Below are 18,880 nucleotides of genomic sequence, written 5' to 3'. Positions count from 1 at the left end.
TTCGGAAGAGACGACGCATAAAATTGTGGCTGGACGCTACTCTTCAATGGCTCCTAGGAATCTTAAAAGACGCTCGTTGGCGCTCACTTTCGTTGTCTAACGTAACGGTGGCGAGCGAGCCCCACCGCATACAAAGGTTGCGAGCAAAATTGGTAATCACCATGGCGACTGTGATGAGCCGGCACACAAAGGATTCGCGGCTCAAGTCGCACAAGTGTAAACGAACTGCGGCGGTTAAACGAGATAGGTTAAAAACGTCACGGGTACAATACCAAGCACTTCCGTAGCTGTCTTTGCACTGACATGACGAAAATACGAGCACGTGAAGGAACAACACGGCAACCCGACTAGAGACGGAAAGCTGGCGTACCGAAGACAACAACGGCGAATGGGCTGGCGGAGGTCCCAAAACACACACTATTCAAATGACGCCGGCGGAAGGCGATACAACGGTCACGGGGTGACGGCGGCACGAGAGCTGAAAATTCACAAGGGATTGACAGAAACTACGACAAAGAGATAGATCGAGTGAGAGATGAAAGGGAAATAACAAAGAGAATAATATTGGGATGGAGCACATTCGACAATTGCTCCTATATTATTAGACAAAGAAATAGAATGCGCAAAGGGGACGATAACTTAAAGGTCCACAGAAATGGGTCACCAAGTAGGGTAATTAACGCCATAACACTGATAGATATTGCACCACCCATCATTCTCCCGCAAAACTTTTCGATCTAGCTTCTGCAACACCAGAGATATGGGCGATTAAAAATGACCCTTCCAATTTCCCCTCTCAACTCTCTTTTCTCATATAGAAATCTTTTCTCATATAGATGCCCAGATATTTGTAGGAGCCTGTCGACTTAATGGGCCGCGGTGGCGTAGAGGTAGAGCAACCGCCTCGCGTGAAGGAGGACCGTGGTTTCAATCCCTGTCCCCACATGATTAAAAGAAAATTTGCGTGGCGATGGAATTGCATAAAAAGGTTTGCGGTGCAACCTCTCCAGTGAGCACCTCCAGAAAACGCACTCCCTGACCTGAACAGGACTTGGCAACCCTGGTGTTGGAATCGGCTACAAAATCATATTGCCACGAAACCTTCAAAACTGTATTTGTTGTTTTTTAACAGCCGCCGGCATGCGGCCTTATCACTCGGTTTCTGGATCGCGTATCAATTCTGTATTCTTTGTTTGTTAATGCTCGATGTCGCGAGACGCACCTTTATGAGTTTCGTTGTAGCTCAAGATGCACCGCGATCTGTCCCGAAGATTCCGGCCACTCGTGTGTCTTTCTAATTGTTCCAGCTTGTGCTGGTAGCAATTGCGAGGTTATCTAGATTTTTCTGAGCAGCCGTTCTGAGCAGCCTGAGGTCGTCCATGGAAGCAGCCCCGCTGCTTCCATGGACGACCGGATGAAGATGCGGAAGACTGGATGGACCTTTTCGACCATGTAGCAGAATTCAACGGCTGGAACGACGCTGTGAACTCAGGCAGGTCTACTTTGTTCTTCAAGGACATGCCCGAGTTTGGTTCGAAAATCACGAGACTTTTTTCAAGAATTGGGAGATATTCAAAGCACAGTTTTTGATTGCCTTTGCAAGTTCTGTCCGAAAGGAAAGAGCTCAGGCCCTCCTCCAATCAAGAATTCAAATACCAAACGAGCCCGTCATGCTCTATGTAGCAGAGATGAAACGCCTGTTTCGCTGCGCCGACCCTAACATGACCGAAGGTGAGAGAGTGAAATTCCTAATGCGAGGCGTTAAAGAGTCGCTTTTTGCAGGGCTTGTACGGAACCCGCCGAAAACTGTGGAAGAATTTGAAAGTGAAGCATCGACCATCGAGAAGACGTTGGACACCCGGATGCGCCACTACGAGCGACCACTTCAACCAGACTACTCATGCCACCACCTCAGCGCATCTGCAAGCGGAGAGAACCTTCGGGACCTCATCCAGGAGATCGTGCGAGAGGAGCTCCGCGGATTCCTGCCATCATCGCAACAACTCCAGGTGGCGACACTCGCGAACGTCGTCCGAAAAGAAGTCCAGCAGGCGCTGGGCGTTCCTAAAGCGACGACTCCGACGGCTCCAGTGCATGAGTAAGCAGCGATGAACTATGCAGCTCCATTATGTCGTCCTGCACCCCGACGCGACCTCCAAAGCTCTCGTCGCTACCATCCTGCCCCCGAAAGCCGCCCCTTGGCCCCCGCCCTCCAAGTCTACCAACGATCTCCAAGCCCCAGGAAATGCGACGCCTGGAGGACATCTAACAACCAACCGTTCTGCTTCCATTGTGGTGAGGCAGGACACATCCTCCATCACTGTCTGTACAGGCGGATCGGCCTCCGTGGTTTCGCTGTCGACGCCCCACGACCCTCCTCTATGGCGAGCGACCACAGGAAATCAACGACTTCCTGCGTAGCGGAGAGCACTCGTCGCCAAGGCGTCTGTCACGCTCCCCATCACCGTACAATACCCGATTTGCGTCGCCGGGCCGCGGTTACGCGCAAGGACGGTCCCCTAGTAGGGGAAACTAAAGGCAGCAACCTTTGGAGGTGAGGTTGCTCAACGGCGAAAGGACGAAGATCCTCCGCCGCCAACGACCACTAACGACGACGCAGCCATTTCATTGCCGATCCGCACGACGACATCGAAGACAACGCGACCAGAGTGCAAGCCGACAACGCCGCCCAGCGAAATAACAACGGCATGCCCCGGCCATGATCTTAAGAAACGACGGAGCCGAGATTGGACACCAAGGCCCACGTGCATTACGAGGACACGATTAAGAGACCTTGAAGTTGATGTCGATGGTCGCAGAGTCACTGCCCTAGTAGACTCCGGAGTTGACTATTCAGTCATCAGTGGACCGTCAGCCTCTCAGCTCAGGAAATCTAAAACTGCTTTGAATGGCCCGCTGATTTGCACCGCAGGTGGCAATCTGACTACTCCATCGGGACGAGGCACTGCAAGAATAACCGTAAATGGGCGTACTTAACCCACCAGCTTTTTAATCTTGCAGCAGTGCTCCCGAGACGTGATTTTAGGCATGGACTTCCTAAATGAACATAGGGCCATCACCGACCTCCGATCCAAGCTCATCAATGACTCTGCAGACAGGCCCTACCTGCTACGACGACTTCGACGCAACACGTCGCTCTAAATGCCCTCGACGGAGAACTGACCATGCCGCCCCGATCAAGCGTCGCAGTCAGCGTAGGTAGCGCAGACATCGAAATCGCTGAAGGCATCGTCGAAGGAAATATCCAATTGCTCCTGGAACAAGGTATCTGCATCGCAAGAAACATCGCGAAATTCGAAATTCCGGAGAGGACAAGCTCAGGTGCTGGTAACAAACTTCGCCGAAGAATACCGGCATCTAAACAAGGGCATGACGATCGCTTTTCTCGACGAATTAGCGGACCTCAAAGACGTATTCACCGTCCGCGACCAACCACTGGAAGACGCACCGGACCAATTCCGTCAGCCCACATTTGACATAAACCCGGCATTGACCCTCAGCAGGAAAAAGCAGATTCGCAGTCTTCTTCGAAGCTACAGGGAGTGCTTTTCGTCAGCATCAAAGGTACGACAAACACCACTGACCAAACACCGTATTATAACGTACGAACAGGCCCGACCTCTGCGCCAAAGCCTTTATCGTGTATCGCCGTGAGAACGCCACGCCATCCGCGATCAAGTTGAGGAAATGCTCCGTGATGACGTAATCCAGCCATCGAACAGCCCATGGGCGGCCCCAGTCGTTTTGGTGAAGAAAGACGACACACTTCGCTTCTGCGTTGATTACAGCCACTTGAATAGCATAACTAAAAAGGGTGTCTACCCGCTTCCCCGCATCAACGACACTCTCGAACGGCTCTGCAATACCAGGTACTTCTCATCGATGGACTCAAAACGCTGAGGCATGCAGCCATTCCTTACGTGCATCAGTTATCGCACCGGCTGAAAAAAGTTGGAGAGACGTCTGGTGTGGACGTTTTGTTCACCGCCCCCGAAAAGCTGGTGCGCATGTGCAAAGCCGTTAATGAGGACAGGAAGCCGATGTGCACCAAAAAACACGAGCGCAAGTTTGTATCCTGCATTGCCGGCGTCGTTTACCGCATAACTCTCTCTTGCGGTAGATGCCATGTGGGGCAGTCTGGTCGCTGCCTTAATGATCGATTACGAGAGCACTGTTCGCTGGTGGATTCATTGGCGGTGGGCGGCCATTTGGCCAATCATTGTAAGCGCTGCGGGTGCGTGCCGGCGTTTGATGCCACGTGTGTGCTTGGTAGGGGAGGCACAAGGTATAGGGCGTGAGATATGTGAAACATATCACATTAGCAGGGAAGGCGACAAGTGTGTCAGTGGGCCTTCAATCACCCTTTCAGAAAAAGAAAAGGTGTACCTAAGAAACAGTTTGCCCTCTTTTGATTAGTTTTTGATTGTTGTTTTTGACTAGAGTGCGCATGTGCCACCAAGTGCTTTTATGTTCCCTTTATTACAAGTAAATCCTCAGTTGATGTTTAGCGCTCGTCCTGTCTTCTCCTATGTCTGTGTCTGTGTTATTTGCGCTAGTCTTTTTATTTATGATGACTCACCAACTAGCTTATAGCTTTCTGCTTTGACGACATTGAAAAGCCTTAACAAGGGAGACTAAAAATGAAATCGTTTCATGGTGTATTCTCATTGTGCATGAGGTAGAGGTAATCGGAAAGGTGCGATGCAGTGACCATAGAATTGTACGGTTCCGAATTAGTTTAGGTCTGAAAATACTGGCTAATGGGTGGGCCTAAACGAATATACAAACGACTACACAATGCAACGAGCGCAAGTTTTCTTCATGGTCTTTTGAACCAGCTTCCTCTGGACGACCCTTTTATGGTACTGAACTCTGAAGATGTGCTGTGCTTCCTGAAAACGGGAGCTAACGTTTCCTGTTTTTCTAATGACGCTCAGGACTTGTTTTACTGTGTTCCACGCGAAAGAGTTCTTCAGGCGATAGAAAGGCGGTGGACACTTGGCAACACACGGTTCATCAACTTGAGCGGGCTTGCTTTTGCTGATTTTGTGGCTTTGTTGAAGTAGTATTTAACGTATCTTTATGTACAACTTGATGAAACAGTGTTTGCGCAGACCGATGGCATATGCATTGGATCGTACATTGCTCCAGTACTTTGCAATATTTTCTTGCCAAAAAGTGATAGGGCATTTGATGAGGTGTTGCGGATTTTTGGTATCAAGGCATACTTCAGGTATGCTGATGATTTCCTTGTATATGCAGATGCACAATGTGTATTTGACAAATTGGCCGAAAGAAAATTGGGAGCATTATATTGCATTCATCCAGGGCTCACGTTTACTGAAGTAGAACTTGTTGCTGGGTTAGTTGGTTCATGATCGTACGGGGAAAGTAAGCGCAAACAAAGAGACAAACACAAGAGAGGAGACTAGACAACGCGCTACTGGCAACTGAATCTTTTGTTGAGATCGACACACAATATATAGGGACATCGTCACACCACCTATCGGCTCCCTACGCGTCAGGAGGCAATATTATCTAACATAAAATTCCATGTTCAACCTAGGTTGATCTAAACCTGATAAAAACACCTTACTCTTTAAAAACAACAAATCAACACGTGGTACGTAAAAGGACAAAGAACAAAAAAAACAATAAACAATAAATTCTATGTCTACCATAGGGTGGACTAAAACCGATAAAAACACAGATAACTTTAAAAACAAAATGACACGTGGTGTAAAGGGCCAAAGTAACATGATGGAATGAATAAGAAGTGAGCCCAACTTAAAAAACCCAACCCCGAGAAATCATGTAACATCCTAAACCTTCTTCAATGTTTTAAGCACTATAAGCACCTTGTGCTACCACAAACAGGCAAACAAAACTTCTATGAAGATGGGACCCAGTGAAATGCTGATAAGTGAAGACGATAAGAAAGCCGCGAACGTGTTGCCCGCGAACTAAAGGAAGCTTTTTGGATTAGAAAGAAAGGCCAAAATTGTGTTAGCGATGCCTCGGTTTCCCTGTATAAGAGTGAGGAAAGGTTTTTGGAAAAATTTGTTTGAACAGAACAAGAATACGAGGTGTGCTACTATATACTGTGTGTATCCAGAAAACGAAACCTTTGGTGAATGCTTACACTGGTACATGTGTCCTTTCTGGTTTGTATGTTTTCGCGTGCTTCTTATGTCGTCTTCCCTTATCAGCATTTCACTGGGTCCCATCTTCATAGAAGTTTTGTTTGCCTGTTTGTGGTAGCACAAGGTGCTTATAGTGCATAAAACATTGAAGAAGGTTTAGGATGTTACATGATTTCTCGGGGTTGGGTTTTTTAAGTTCTGCTCATGTTACTTTGGCCCTTTACACCACGTGTCATTTTGTTTTTAAAGTTATCTGTGCTTTTATCGGTTTTAGTCCACCCTATGGTAGACGTGGAATTTATTTTAACAAGCGTTGAGGTGCCGGCTAGTTGGTAATACATTTTGGAATAACAGCGCGAAGGACGAGGACGAAGATAGGACTGTGTTTGTGTCCTTCTATCTTCGTCCTCGTCCTTCGCGCTGTTATTCCAAAATGGAATTTATTGTTTATTGTTTTTTTTGTTCTTTGTCCTTTTACGTACCACGTGTTGACTTGTTGTTTTTAACGAGTAAGGTTTTTTTATCAGGTTTAGATCAACCTAGGTTGAACATGGAATTTTATGTTAGATAATATTGCCTCCTGACGCGTAGGGAGCCGATAGGTGGTGTGACGATGTCCCTATATATTGTGTGTCGATCTCAATAAAAGATTCAGTTGCCAGTAGCGCGTTGTCTTGTCTCCTCTCTTGTGTTTGTCTCTTTGTTTGCGCTTACTTTCCCCGTACGCTCACGTTTACCCACGAAGAGTTTATGAATGGCTGCCTTCAATTCTTAGACATTGCAATTGAGGTGGACCCCATGTATGCTGGCAGTACAGGACTAGGAGTGAGAAGGGCCTTCTTTCTTATTAAGCACTGCCGAGGCTTGCCTCAAGCAAGAAAATTAAAATGCCTTGCTTTCATAAGGTAGTGGAAATTGTGCAGCTGCAGGTAGTCCGGTTAAGAGGGACAGGTTTCCCGAACCAGGTCCTGGTTTCTGTGGCAGCTGCAGACGGTCGCGAAAGGAAAACAGAAAAGGCGGAAGGAAAGAAAATGAGACCAGTTGTTCTGCCCTGTATTCATCATCTGTCCCACATGCTAACGAAAGTGGCAGAAAGGCACGATGTTCAGATTTTCAGCGCCAAAAAACTACAGTAGTTATAGCAGCGCGTATCCGTACAAGGACGAAGACGGAGGAACACGTAAGACGCAGAGGCGCTGGAAACCCACTATGGAACTATGGAAAACCAACTAGCCTGACAGCTTGTCCTCTTCAAAAAATCACAGTTTTTGGGGTAAGGTCAACAACAGGAGAACGACGGATGCAGTGAAAACTTGCGATGTTAGGCACCAAAACAAGTTTGTAGATTGAGCTGAAGGTGTGGTGTACAGAGTTCCACTTTCTTGTCGCGCTGTTTACATAGGACGGGTGGGGTGCTTGAATTCTTGAATGACAGGCTCAGGCAGAATAAAAACAACCTTTCACAAGTCACGGTATCCGGTGACCTCACGGCATACTGCAAACCCATGACCATGCGTGCGTACTCAAGTTCGTTAATGACTGCGACATTGCAACTAGCATGGAAAAACACAAAGGACAGCGACAAAAGGTACCGACGATACAGCACGCTATACTTCAACTGACGTTTAATGCACACGTAACAGAATTATATACTTGCCCCCCCACCTTTTCTTTATCAAGAAGCATGTTGTCATAACAGAGTAAAAAATGTAAACCAAATTGACACGCAAGTATTTTGCCAAATAGATTATCTCTTTTTTTGTGAGGGCTATTGAGGGTGTACTCACGTACTTATCCCCTGCCTATCAATACAAAACGCCTCAAATATCTCCCTTAGCCGCATCCATGCTGGCTAATCTGCTTTCCTATATATTTTTTTGTCTGGGATATTTTTCTGCGGCTGTGTTTTAGTCACTTTTTTTTCTTTCTTCTGAGCAGTTCCACTTCTTTTGAACGTGCATTGCACAGATAACAAGGGTAAATTAAGATGCATTAAAAAAATACGCTCGTTGCTTTGTATCGTTTGTGTATTCGTTTAGGCGCACCCATATGTCAGTATGCACCACTAACTAGCACCAATTAATGCTTTGCTGCGATCTGAAGAGAGAGCGAGACAGATCAGTAAAAAAGAATTCCATCAACTAATGAGCGATAATGGGGAGGGCAGAAGAATTCAAACTCTCGCTACCCAATAGACTTTCAGCTTTAACCCAGGGTGACCACCCTTGGCTAGAAACGATGAACAATAATTTCAGAGATATCATTAGTGAGTGTGCTGTAGAAGTAGGCGGTAGGATAGTTAGATAGGATAACGGTAAACAATCTAAGGAGGATAGAACTGGCAGAGATATCAAAGCTAACCAACAAGCATAAAGAAGCTGACATAGGAAATGACATTGGGAAAATTGAGTATGCTTTAAAGAACGGGGCAGCATTAAAGCGGTGAAGAAGAAATTAGGCATAGAAAAAAATAATAATGTATATGCTTTAAGGGACAAGGCGGCCAATGTAATCACGAATATGGACAGGATAGTCAAAGTCGCCGAGGAGTTCTATAGTGATTTATACAGTAGCCGAAGTAGTCAGGGCAATCATGGGATTGGCAGTAGTCAAAAGGAGTCACAGGGTCCGCCAGTGACGAAGCAAGAGGTTAAGAAAGCTTTAGAAACTATGAAAAGGGGGAAGGCAACTGGAGAGGATCAGGTAAGTGCAGATTTGTTGAAGTACGAGGGAGATATTGAGCTGGGAAAACTGGCCACCCCGTAGAGGGAATGCCTGAGGATTTCGATGGTACAGAAATCATGGAAGAAGGCTAACATTATGTTCATTCATTAGAAATGGGACGCTAAGGACTTGAAAAATTGCAGACGAATGAGCTTACTGTGTGCTACGTATAAGGTGTTTACTCAGATCATCGCTAACAGAATGAGCACAATCTTAGACTTCAGTAAAGCAAAAAGTAAAGTAGGTTTTCGGAAAGGGTACTCCACTATCAATTATATCCATACCATCAAGCAAGTGAGAGAAAAATGCTTGGAATATAACCAGCCTTACAAATAGCATTCATTGATTAGGAGAAAGAATTTGACCCAGTAGAAACTCCGGCAGTCGTGCAGGCGTGGCGAAATCGGGGAGTTGACTAGTCGTATGTGAAAGTATAAGGATATATTTATAGTGCTGTACAGCAACAATAGTTCTGCATAAGGAAAGGGATAAAATTCCCATAAAGAAACGTGTTAGGCAAGGAGACACATTCTCCCCAGTACTTCACAGCTTGCTTAGAGGAAGTATTCAGAGACGTAAATGGGAACACTTAGGGATAAGGCTTAATAGAGAATACCTCAGTAATTTGCTATTCGCTGATGGCATTGCCTAGCAGAATAACTCATGGGAGAAACTGCAACGACTGATTGATGGCTTAGACAGGTGTAGCAGAACTTTAGGCTTGGAAATGAATATGAAAAAGAGAAAGGTAAAGCTCAACATCCTTGGGAAGCAACAGCAGTTCACTATAGGTAGCTAAGCATTAGAAGTGGAGGAGGAATATGTCAATATAGGACAGGTAGTAACCGCAGACTCAGACCATGAAAGCGAAATAACTTGGAGAATATGATTAGGATGAAGCGCATTTGGTGACATATTACGACTACAAGCTTACCGGTATCGCTCCAGAGGAAAACATACAACAGTTGAATCTCACCTATGTTGCCAAAACGTGGGGGCTAACGAAAAGGCTTGTGGTATCAACGTGGCATAGGCCACCAACCACCGCGGGTTCGAGCGTCGCGCGAGTCGAAGCCCCGATCAGCCGTCATCACGCGCACACTGAAAACCCGCAGCGCGCACTCAACGTCCACAGGGAGGAGAGCACTTCGCTGCAAGGACACAAGCCTCCAAGTTCACAAAGGAGACGTTTATTGAAACGCCATCCTCCAGCGGTACACACACACACACGCACACACATACACATATATACAAACGCGCACACACACACTCATTCACCGGGTCCCGGGAATGCGCGAGGAGCAAGGCTCCCCTGCGCGCACGAAGTGACACGGAGTGCGCGCCGCAAGCACGCAAGGGCGTGCTGTGATCTCTCTCTCGCGGTGACCAAAGGGTTCCTTTGAGAGAGGGTGGGCAACCACCGCAAGGTACGCCTGTCGCGGATCGTTGGATCACGATCGACAGGCACGAGCTGCGCTCTCAGGTACGACCCGGAGCAGACGAACTCGAGTACACACTGTCTGCGCGGACAAAGGGCGGCAGACAAGAACAGTAGCGTACGCACCTTGCAATGTCTCGGAGGGGTTTCTCCTGGGCGCCGCTCGAAGGGTCGCGCGAGCGCGGCCGTCGAAGCGGTGCCGTGTTCCCGCCAAAAGGCGCCAATGAGAACAGCCACTGGGACGCCAGGGCGGAGCTGTGGCCGAGCGACAGTGACAAGTCGTCCGGACATCTATCTCTCCGCCACCTCAGGCGGGAGAAAAGGAAAGAGAACTACAGGGAAGCGGGAGGCTGCCGCGCAAAGGGCAGCCGCAGCAAGCCGAAATCCCACACGTTTCTACTTCTGTTGAGGACAATCGCAGAGGGCTATCGAACGAAATATGGATGGTATATAGGAAGCGTACAGAGTGGGTTCGAGAAAACCCGACTTACTATAGTGGAAATCAAGAAGAAATGGGCATGGGCAGGGCAAAGAATACGAAGAGAGGGTAACCGATGGCCGCTTAGGGTAACAAACTGGATTCCAGGGGTAGGAAAGCGTATCAAGCGGCGGCTAAAAGTCAGGTGGGTGGATGAGGTTAAGAAGCACACAGGGGTGAAGTGGATGCAGCCGGCACAGGATCGGGGTAGCTGGAGAAATATGGGAGAGGCCTCCGCCCTGTCGTGGGTATGTTCCAGCTTATGATGATGATGATGACCGAATTATTGGGATTATTGTTAGTTGTATAACTAGTGTTCTGGTGAAAGCTTTCAAGGGCATCGATTTGGAAGGCTCCGTGTAGATAATTTAATGGAGGGCTACAGATAATTGAGACCACATTGGGTTCTTTCCCTTGCAATATGCCATCGCATAGTACACGGGCACCCTCCTTTTCACCTCTACCGAAAAGCCGCCACTATGGCCCAGACTGAACCTACATACGTAGGTTCAGTCTGATGCCGATGGATTGCAGTCTTACTTACATCGTCGTCATGATCATCATCGGCCTGACTACATCCACTGCAGGGCGATGGTCTCTCCCACATTCCTCCAATTAACGTGGTCCTGTGCTGACTGCATCCTCTTGACCCTTGCGAACTTCTTAACCTCATCCGTTCACCTGTCTGCCTCCCCCTGCTACGATTTCCTTCCCTTGGAATCCAGTTTGTTACCCTAAGCGACCATCGGTTATCCTCTCTTCGCACTACATCTCTTGCCCATTCCCATTTCTTCTTGATTGCCTCTAGAATGTAAGTCAATTGAGTTATTTCTCTAACCCACTCTGCACGCTTCCTATCTCTCAATGTCACCCCTACCATTTTTTGGTCAAGCCCTCTGCGTTGTCCTCAACTTAAGTAGAACCCTTTTCGTTAGTGTCACCGTTTTGGGCCTATATGTGAGTACAGGTAAGATGCAAGTGTTGTATACTTTTTTCTTGAGCGATACCGGTTAACTTCTAGTCATAATCTGCGAGTACTTGCCAAATGCGCTTCATCCCAATCTTATTCTCCTTAGAATTTTCCTTTCATGGTCCGGATCTTCGGTTACTCGCTGTCTTGAAGGGGCCATGAAAGCTAAATTTGAGCATAAACTTTTATTGTGTTTCATTCCACACACGTTAAATTATAAATCCCCGAAATGCGAACTCGTTCGGTTTAGTGGATGGTTTTAAAATGAATTTCTATTAATAATATCGAAAGCAGCTTTCTGGTCTGGCAACCATTAGCCGCTGACGTTACAACAAGATCTCATCTCCATGTCGTCTGCTATTCGCGGTGCCACCTGCGCTCTTGCATGCAGGCCATGGAGGGTGGTCACTGAGAGCTTTTTTTTTTCAGCACAAATATTTTATTCGCATATTCTTTTTTCTTTGACAAGCCTTCACTATAATATGCGACCTTACTGATCCTCGGCGTTATTTTGGGCTTCGTCTAGAGATTGTCGAGGAGGACAAAATCAATGGCCTTATGCTGTATTATTAAGCATACAATCTAAGCATATTCTTTTTCATTATGAGAGTTAGCTTGCCAACAAAACGCTCCCGCATATAAAATGACGCATGTCCGACGTTTCCTTCCACCGTGTGTTCGGCGAAAGGGAGGAGGGGTTAGCGTTGAGTCGGTGATTGCTGAGCTATTGCCCGTCGCTGTTTCGGTCCAAAACTAAGAGAAAATCCGATACAAGCATACGTTCACGCGTGAGCATACCTTGCGACATTAGAGAAGCAGACAAAACTTTTAAGCGAAGCGTACCTCTAGACTTGCTGTTATATGCGCATGTTAGTCAAACTTGATTATTCCCGGCTGGTAAAGCGTTCTTTTTTTTTTTTGGCAGACTATGTTCAGTCTGGCCACGACCAGAGCATGAAAGCATGCGCCGCCACCGCTGCTTCAGCCCCCCATTGCAAAATCCATCGCGATTGGAATGCGCTTCACTGCGCGCACCGAAAAAGAGCCTCCCATCTGCCGCTGTCTCAGCGTCTCGCCTCCCCCGCAGCCACGCGCCCGCGACTGCGACCGACTCCCGAGCTAAATGATGTCTCGTGAGGGCTTCAACGCAAACACAGTAAATATACACCATTTACAATTTAATGTGTGAGCCATAAACTCCCTCACGAATGCGCCGATTCGCGGATTGCGACTGCGCCTCCAGCGTTTTTTTACCCACAAGCGGCGCTAACAACTGCCGGCTGCGCTCGCCAGACAAGGTCATATCAACGCTCCCCGCTAACTGCGCACGCGCTTTGTGACATAATCAGTCGTCGATTTGGGAACACTACTGCCAAAACTACACTCGTCAACTACATTCAACCCCTAAAGCTTGTGAATGCGTGCTCCGTAATCGCCTAAACTCTAGTCCTGAACTCGCGCTAGACCTACTCGTCGCGGAACGGACCGGTAGTTCGGCGCCGACTAACATCTCTGGCCAAGGTCATTGCTGATTAGAGGGGAGAACATATGAAGGATAGCCGCTTGTTTGCGTTTTTATACCACAGTTAAGCTATAGACGAGCGTAGCCATTCAAGCCGTTCACTCATCAGGGATCAAGTTCTCACTCGGCCTCCGAACGCGATCCGACCAAAGCAGATCAGGTGACCTACCGCTGATCAGTTCCGTTGGCGTCGCGGGGCTGAAAACCCCGCAATGCGGGGATAGGTGACCGTTGGTCGTGCTGGCGTCGTTGCCAGTGTAATATGACAGATCAGTGCTTCGAAGAGTAGCTAAGGAACCTAATCGCGTGCAGCGCACTGACTGATCGTGCCTTATGCTGAAAAAAAACATGCCTTACTCTATATTGCTTTCGTGCGGTAACATCTTCATCAAGCACTTTTGTATGAGGGACGACCACCGTTTCAATCGTCAAATAAAAAGAGACGTGTCCTTTGATATTGCAGCCTTCATTGCAGACGCTCCGCCGTGTATAATCTGCGACGTCAAACGAGCATATCAAAATGGCGGTCGCTCTCGGTGGGAGGAGCTTCTGGATTCTGACTTCTATCGCGTTTTTGTTTGTAATATGCGCCGCTTGCTAGGTACTAAAACTATGCGTGTAGAATTACAGAAGTAAGAAACGGCAATACATCGACCGACCCTGTCATCGCCCATTTAAATAGACATATTCGCCTGCTACTTCCAGTGCTTCGCTACCTAACGTAAACAGCTGTTCCTTCCCGAGGCTCTTGGACATCAGCGTAGTCTTCTGCATGTTGATTTTCAAGCCTATATTTCTACTTTTCTAGTCTAGATCATCAATCATTATTTGCAGTTCATCTTCTGAGTTACTTAGCAGCACTGTAAAAAATATTCGTCATTTTAACGGCCACCCTCTGCTCAGTTTTGATGGAGCGCCGAAGCCAACAGAATAAACGGGGCCGCGGTGTCAAGTAGCAGGAGAGGGAGAACAGACGAGGAGTCCTAAAAATAAAACACAATGCGCGCAACGATATGGTGTGATCATTCACCGCCGTTTAGGTCATCTCACACAACCCGTGATCCACACTTAGCCTATCGCAATTATAGTTGTGTTTTGCTCGGCGTTGGGCGATAACCAGCCTGCCGCTGCGCGCGAAGTCGACGTCTCCTGCACCGTTTTCTTCGGCTTCCTGCGTTTCTTTCTGTGTGTTGCGCCATTTTGTGTTCAGCTTTGCACAAGGACGGCGTGGTTCGGAGTCGGCCCCGCACACGAAGCTGCAGTCTCCGACCAAGTCCACAGTAAGTGTACTACGTGTTTTTATTTACTTGAAGACTGTGTAGCTTGTGGTGCAGGATACAAGCGCGTGCGCCGAGCTTATGCGAAACATGCATCTGAAGGCAGCCGGCGTGCGCTCGTATCGAGCTCCACATGACGGCAGAAGGCTGTCCGCTAACATTCTGTAAGGGAAAGTTGTAGGCGCGAGGTATTTGTATAGAGAACGTGCATTTTTCGCGCGTGTTTGCACAAAGTTTCTCTGGTTTGGTTTGTGTGGCTTGTGATGCTTGAGGAGATGCCGTACGTATGGACTGCAAGGGAAGGAAAGCGTAGCAGGGGCGGCAGAAGGTTAGGTGGGCGGATGAGGTTAAGAAGTTCGCAGGGGGCAAGTGGATGCAGCTGGCACAGAAACGGGTTAATTTGAGAAATATGGAAGAGGCCTTCGCCCTGCAGTGGGTATATTTAGGCTTATGATGATGATGATGATGTACGTATAGAATTCTCGGAATAATATTGACCACCCGCTGTTGATAAAGCAGTCACTGTCATTGTACAGTACACAAGCCCCTTGCACGCTTTGGCCCCATCGAAGTGTGGCCTTTGCTGTTGCGCCTCTGGCATCGAGTGCATTGCGCTCCCTATAATTTCATTGTTATTATTTCTTTTTCGCGGTTGCGAAATAATTAATTCGTCCTGCTGAGCTGTTTTCGACAAAATTGGGGTTCTAGACCCAATTAGGAAGGAGCTGCTGTGGAGATGGGGTTGCTCAATAATTGTGCGAATGGCGTGGCTCACGGCCAGGGTACTCATGGCGCATTGTTCAAGTAATATTTGAAGCGCGTACATGGACCGTACGTTGAGCGATACGGGCGCATAAGGTAAATGGTACGTTGTTCTCTGTGATTGAAGAGCAGCAGTCAGAGGGCTCTCGCGTGTTCAAAAGCACAAAACCCAGCAGCAGGCTAAAATATTGTGTTGACCGGTGTCACGAAATCGGCGCACATTTTCATCAATCCGGTACGGTGCGAGGCCCGCGTGGCGTCGCGTGAAGAAGCATGGAGAGAAAAGCCTCCTTCCCCGCGCGGGAGAGCGCGTAGCTTTGTACTCGTTGCCGTCACCCTCTTTCCCATTGCCCGGGGATGTCGGTGGTTCATCGGACTGGAATACGCCAGAAAATTCCAGAATCTTCTATGGGACCTAGCCAATGACGACGCGCGGCTCGACGGGAGAAGAGAGAGCTATAACCAGCGAAGCTAAGTGTGTGTGCGTGCGTGCTAGCTTTGACGCGTGCTATTTAGAGCGACCGCGCCGCTTTTTGAGTCAGTCAGTCAGTCAGTTCGTCAGTGTTTTGCGACGTGCTCGCCTTCCCACGGACCTGCAAGGGAGCGGCGCTCGTCTCGTATGGCGGCCACATCGTGACTCTTGAGGCGTCGGACTGCAACAGTGCTCGGTGAACAATTTGGTGTTTGTTTATGTAACTCTCTCGTGTTTGATTTGTTGTAAAGCCTCTGTGTTATTGGATCATTCTGTAGTTGCAGGCTTAGCGTTTGTATTTTGTGAACCTCTCGTCTGTGTACTTCAAGTGATCTTGTGTATTCCTTTGTATCGTCTCTTGCTGTGCATAAATTGTGTTTTGTTCGTTACTTCTGACTCCGATCCTTACTCTGGTTTGAACCGGCGACAGCTGGGCACCAAACGACCACCCCCTTCTGTCACTACAAGGTAGTTGAATTCCGGCTGAGCTTGCCACGCAGGTCGAGGGCATCTCCTTCGCGACCGGAACAACTACCCCCCCTCACTCTAAAGGTGTCTGGGAGTGTGCGCACCGTTAAGGGCGCATCGTTAATAATACCCCTATAATTGTTAACGAGTGACAACCGGAGTGGTGTAACAGGGCTCATATTTTTAACGTGTGCATTCGTCTACTAAAAGCACAGGACAACGCTGGCTGTTCTTTTTTTCTGTGCAGTTTTCTTTCTATCAAAAGGTCCGGAGCATCTGTTGAGTGTTTTGTTACTCTTGGTGACTGCAGACATTGAAAGGATTAACATCCGATGGCTGGGGAGCTGCCGTCTGCTTGAAGATCGTTCGATCTCTCTTTGACGCCTAGCCGCCAGGGCAAGGTATGTGGCGTGCGCGGAAAATTTGGTTGGAAGATGGCGTCTTGCTGACGCTCGTAGCGTTGAATTGCTCAAGCGGCGGGGCCTAGCTCCCGCCTGATCACCTGCCGTCCTTCGGCGCTGCTCTTGTGAGCTATCATATAACCCGCCGCTGCGGGCCACAGAGCGGCCACGTCGCCCCACTTATCTTTCGTCTACCATGACATAGCCTCCTATGACCATGGTCGCCTGCAGACCGCAGAGAAAGGTGTTGTAACACGATACTTTCTGTCTTTTCTTGCTTTTTTGCTCGGACGATGTTCGCTGAAAGCCTCAGCCAGCTTTGCTCTGTACTTTAGTAGGCGAATGTACACGCGCAAAAAGCCGCATGGGAAGCGTTACACGACTCCAGTCAACATCACACTAGAGTTGCCCACTGCTGCGTATTGCCCAGTGAGCCGCAGAGAGCCGTCTGCGTGGCAGCCCCGCCACCATGGTCGCATGCGCAGAGAAAGGTGTTCGATAGCAACATTTCGTCTTTCTTCGGCCAAAGGGGCATGTTCTCTTGAGCAAAACAGTCAAATATGGTATGAACTTCAGTAGAGTTAGTTGCTGGGCTAGTTGGTATTCTAGATTAAAGGGCATAGTTTTCAGCGCAAATGCACGCGGCCAAAGGAAAGAAGAAGGAAAACTATAGGGAAGGAAGACTATAGCGCTGTGTTCGTCCCTATATCTTCCTTCTTCTTCTTTCCTTTGGCCGCGTCCATTTGCGCTGAAAACTATGTCCTTAAATATGGTATGAGTTCGCAGTGCCATTATTTTTAAATAGTTTTGTTTCTAGAATTGGAAGATATTGTAAACATTTTTTTTAAGATTGGCAAAGTCTTAGCTATAATCCTTATGGTCTGTCAGTAGTCATTATCAAATCGAGTCTATTTTGTTACATATATTATTATATTTTCTTGTGAATAGATAGCCTAGAAAAACTTGTTGGAAATCAAGAAAGGCAGGTTGCACTATGCTGAGAGTTTTTCCTCATCTTAAAACTGATCTGCTTATATTATTATAGAAACAATAGTCCTGAATCTTATTATTGCACAAAAACAAAAGTAACTAATGGTCTACTAGATTCATTTAATATTTGTCAGTGTACTTATGCAAAGTATGTTGCAACTCATAGTTATTTTGTCTACCCGTAATGATGTTTTATGTGAAGTCATTTGGTTTTCACATGCAGACTCAGAAAGGTGGGACATCCATCCAGTTGTGCTGGCAGTAGATGAAGAGTGCGTTAGCATTGCAAGCACGGAGACAGCAATGGCACTACTACTTGGAGCGTTCTTCGTGTTCATATCTCCTATCTACCTGGCACCCTCTTACTATTGCCGCGAAACCTTCAAAACTGTATTTGTTGCTTTTTTAACAGCCGCCGGCATAAAGGCTTATCACTCTTATTCTGGATCACGTATGAGTTCCGTAATCTTTGTTTGTTAATGCTCCATGTCGCTAGTCACATCTTTATCAGTTTCGTTGTAGCGCAATATGCACCGAGATCTATCTCGAAGATTCCGGCCACTCGTGTGTCTTTCCGCAATGTTCCAGCCCGTGCTGGTAGCTGTTTGCGACGTCATCCAGATTGTTCTGAGCAGCCTTTAAATTGAGCGTTGACAAGTGTGACGGGCATTCTTTGTTCGACGATCGACGAGCACGTTTGTTGCTATCGCCGCCGCCGATTTGCTTAGTTCTTTTGCGGGCGCAAGTCAGCCCAATAAAGAGTTTCTTCAGTGCAATCACCGACTCTTCATTTGTGCCATCGACCCTGGTCACCACCACGTGACATCTGGTGAGGGGTGCTGTCCTTGATCCTTTAAGCGAAGACCTCAGCCTTATTCATGTCGCCCTGGAAAACCAACCTACAGGTCACTGAGCCAGCCGCCGACTCCAAGGCCTAAAATCCGAACACGGTCTGCTGCCTGACACCATTCGATCTCGGAAGGCATCGACGCTGACAATGGCCCAGCCTACAGCACTGGTTGTTTTCGTCCAACCCCGTGAGCCCCCCTGTTTCCATGGACGACCGGATGAAGATGCGGGGGACTGGATGGACCTTTTCGACCGTGTGGCAGAATTCAACGGTTGGAACGACGCTGCGAAACTCAGGCAGGTCCACTTTGTTCTTCAAGGACATGCCCGAGTTTGGTTTGAAAATCACGAGACTTCTTTCAAGC

The 18,880-nt window shown here is 47.7% G+C and overlaps 1 protein-coding gene across 1 annotated transcript in view; it reads right to left on the bottom strand.

Moving 5' to 3' along the window:
• Nucleotides 1–18,880, bottom strand: part of LOC146180325 (uncharacterized) — a 199,949-nt gene that overhangs the window by 143,090 nt on the left and 37,979 nt on the right. The gene's annotated exons all lie outside the window — the stretch shown is intronic.

Source organism: Amblyomma maculatum, chromosome 9 (assembly GCF_055883805.1).
Source record: "Amblyomma maculatum isolate TAMU_Amacu chromosome 9, ASM5588380v1, whole genome shotgun sequence".
NCBI lineage: Eukaryota > Metazoa > Arthropoda > Arachnida > Ixodida > Ixodidae > Amblyomma > Amblyomma maculatum.
This window is presented reverse-complemented; position numbering and strand designations above follow the sequence as displayed.